Raw genomic sequence first — 3,462 nt, forward strand, 5'->3', positions numbered from 1 at the left:
TGTATCAGTCTGTCGTTGTTAGTTTGTTTACTGTAAGTGATATCTGTCATTTGTATGTAACCCCGTATCATGTACAGCACCATGGAATCAATGGTGCTATATAAATAAATAATAATAATAATAATCACCAAGTCACAATGGGCCGAACATTGTATCACCAAGTCACAATGGGCCGAACATTGTATCACCAAGTCACAATGGACAGAACATTGTATCACCAAGTCACAGTGGGCCGAACATTGTATCACCAAGTCACTATGGGCAGAACATTATATCACCAAGTCACAATGGGCCAAACTTTGTATCACCAAGTCACTATGGGCCGAACATTGCATCACCAAGTCACAATGGACAGAACATTGTGTCACCAAGTCACAATGGGCCAAACATTATATCACCAGGTCACAATGGGCAGAACATTGTATCACTTGGTCATTCTTGTGCTGAACAATATGTCACTGGGTCACTATATATATATATTTATGTTACTGTATACACGTATGTATAAATTCTATGTTCACTATGTATAAATTTGAACCTTTCTTAGTGAATTGAACCTTGGACATATCCGTTTAGCCGCATGTTTGTAACCTTCATTGTTCACGTGAGATTCTGTAATTTCATCTCATTTCCTCCAATTAATTACCCAATGTGATTATATCCCAAATCCTGCACAGTAACACAAAGCTAATGTTGCCCTGACCGTGCTCCACACAAGTAATGAATCCCGGGAAGCGCTGCTTAGCTCCTGACCTGTGCACTTTACAGCTCGTTCATTATTATACCGCCCCACTGTGCATAGTCACATCATCCTACCTGATATTTTACAGCCTTTCCTAATTGCTGCGCGGCGCACCTCTGCTCATCTTGTACAATTCATGGAAACAAGAGGAAGTGAATTCCCAACATCACTAAACAATCACTCTATGATAACCTGAATAAATTATTATGAAACGCTATTGTACTAAGCCCCAGGCCGGTCACAGAGGGGCAACTATTTAAAGCTCATGTTCCCTCTATTGGAAAGAAAGAAGAGAAGAGCAAGAGAATCTTCAATGCCTCAGGCGCCCAGGGACTTTACCATTAAACCCTTCTCTATTATAGGGCTGTATGTTCGTGTCATATGGACACTAAATGGCAGCTTTAATTGAGCATTGAATGGCAGATGTGTGAAATATATGTAAGTATTGTGTGGGCAATGGATGGCAGATTTACAGTATTTCAATAGTCTATAGAGGGTGTTATTTAAGGTTTATTCCTATATTAAAAGTTATCACCTTATTCAGGGGATAAATAATGATTTTAGTATTGGCAGGGGTCGAAATGCAGTGACCCTCACCATACTCGAAAATCCGGCTCTGACATGGCCCATTAGAATGTTGCAGTGGGCGAGCACCACTACTGTATTCATTCTGTATTAAAGTGCCATATACAGCAGTAAGTTGTAGCTTCCATTGTGCATTCCCTGCAAGGTATCCTGACTACCCACTGAGATAACAGTTGACTTCGCTGGTCTAAAGGTACTATCACACTTAGCAATGCACCAGCGATCCCGACCAGCGATATGACGCGGTCAGGATCGCTGGTACATCGCTAAGTGGTCACTAGTGAGCTGCCACACAGGCAGATCTCACCAGCGACATCGCAGGGGTCGGGGGTCGCTACTTACCTGTCAGACAAGGCGATCCTGACGTCCTCCCGCCCGCGCCCACACGTCGCTCGTCTCCACAGCAGGAAGCCCAGCAGGAAGCTGACGACGAGAAACAGTCCAGGACGTTCTCGCACGATCAGCGATAACCAGCGGGGGAGCGGTCGGAGGTAAGTATCAGACATAGCGATATCGCTAGCAATATCGCTATAACGTCACAAAAACCAGTGACGTTACAGCGATATTGCTAGCGATATTGCTTAGTATGACAGGCCCTTTACTGCAGCTGATGTCTACGTGGCGGGTCTCACCATACCCTGCTCAGTTCACTTGTATTGTGCAGGGCCTTGGATATCTAGTTATTATTTGATCTCATGTATGCAAATTACATTGGTGCAGTCTTTCTGGATGGGATGTGACCAAACTCTCCAAAAGAATAACGTTTCTGCTCATCAGCATGGTCACAGTCTTGGGTAAGATAACCTGGTTTTACACAGTTATAGCAACACTGTTCTCTCTTTCCTTGGCTCTTCGCAATCCTTTGCAAAATCACCAGCTCTTTCACAATTACAGCAATCATCTTGTTGTTGATCACAATCCGTAGTAAGGTCGCCAGCCTCTCCGAAATGTCTGGAAGAGATGAAGAAATAAACTGAAATCCTCTTGAATTAATTAAATCACCCACGTCCTCTTCCACCTCGGCCACGTCCACCAACTTTAGGGCACATCTTATCCCAATGATCTGAGTGGCTACACTTGAAGCATTCATTACTGTTCATGTTTCAAGAGTAACTTTAAAAAAAGTCAGGGAGTTGCTAACAGAGGCAACTACCTGTTTGTTGTACCCGGCGCCAGTCATTGACCGCTCATGCCAGAGATTCAGCTGCTCCCTGTCAACAGAGCAGTTTCTCTTCCTGTTGACAGGGCGGGACTACTCTATACCTGTTAGGCGTCGTGTTCCTATCGCTATCGCTATCCTATCCTATTGTTTTATTATTCAGCCAGCCCTAACATTATACTAGCGCCAGGGTCTAGCTAGTAATGGCGGGCAAGCAACGACTGCAGCGGTACATCCCGCAGCTGGAGGGCAGGCTGGCGGCTCTTGAGCACTCAGCCTCGGCTGTGGATGTTACCGCAGTCGCTGTTCAGGCATCCACAGAGGCTGTCTCCCGTGTGTCCCCTGCCATCCCTGCCCCAACTTTGTCCCGCCTCCCATTGCCCGAGAAGTTCTTGGGCGATAGTGCTTCTTGTAGGGGTTTTGTGAGCCAGTGTACCATACAGCTGGAGCTGCTGGCTGCATGATTCCCCTCCGAGCGGGTTAAAGTGGGATTTGGTATTTCCCTCTTGTCGGGCAGGGCTCTGGAGTGGGCCACATCGCTGTGGGAGCGTGATGATTTTAATAAAAATATTGGAGAAAGAGAAACCAATCACAAACTAAAATGTTTCTATACTAATGCACAAAGCATGGGCAACAAACAAGGAGAATTGGAACTACTAACACAGGAAAAGAAATATGATGTCATTGGAATCACTGAAACTTGGTGGGACGATACACATGATTGGAATACAAGACTAGAAGGATGTAGTGTTGTGATGTCGGCGATAAAGAATTCAGAGACGTACACTGATGTGCTGGTGCTTGGCTGCTAGGCCGTGCTTTTCTTTATTCCTTACTTCCTCCTTCCTCTCCACGTCCCTGCCCCTGACTCCTCCTCTCCCCTACATCACTGTTACTAGGCAAAGAATGCAAACAAGGGCAACAGCCCACAAACAACAGGAGATGTGACAACATCACACCTCTTCTTTTCTCACGA

General features: G+C 45.3%; 1 pseudogene; it reads right to left on the reverse strand.

The window, feature by feature from the left end:
- Positions 1-1,407: 1,407 nt before the first annotated feature.
- LOC141074852 (CCHC-type zinc finger nucleic acid binding protein pseudogene) lies at positions 1,408-2,427 on the reverse strand (annotated as a pseudogene).
- Positions 2,428-3,462: the final 1,035 nt, after the last annotated feature.

This window comes from Dendrobates tinctorius, unplaced genomic scaffold (assembly GCF_039654945.1).
Source record: "Dendrobates tinctorius isolate UK_male_01 unplaced genomic scaffold, ASM3965494v1 ptg000334l, whole genome shotgun sequence".
In the NCBI taxonomy this organism is placed as follows: Eukaryota; Metazoa; Chordata; class Amphibia; order Anura; family Dendrobatidae; genus Dendrobates; species Dendrobates tinctorius.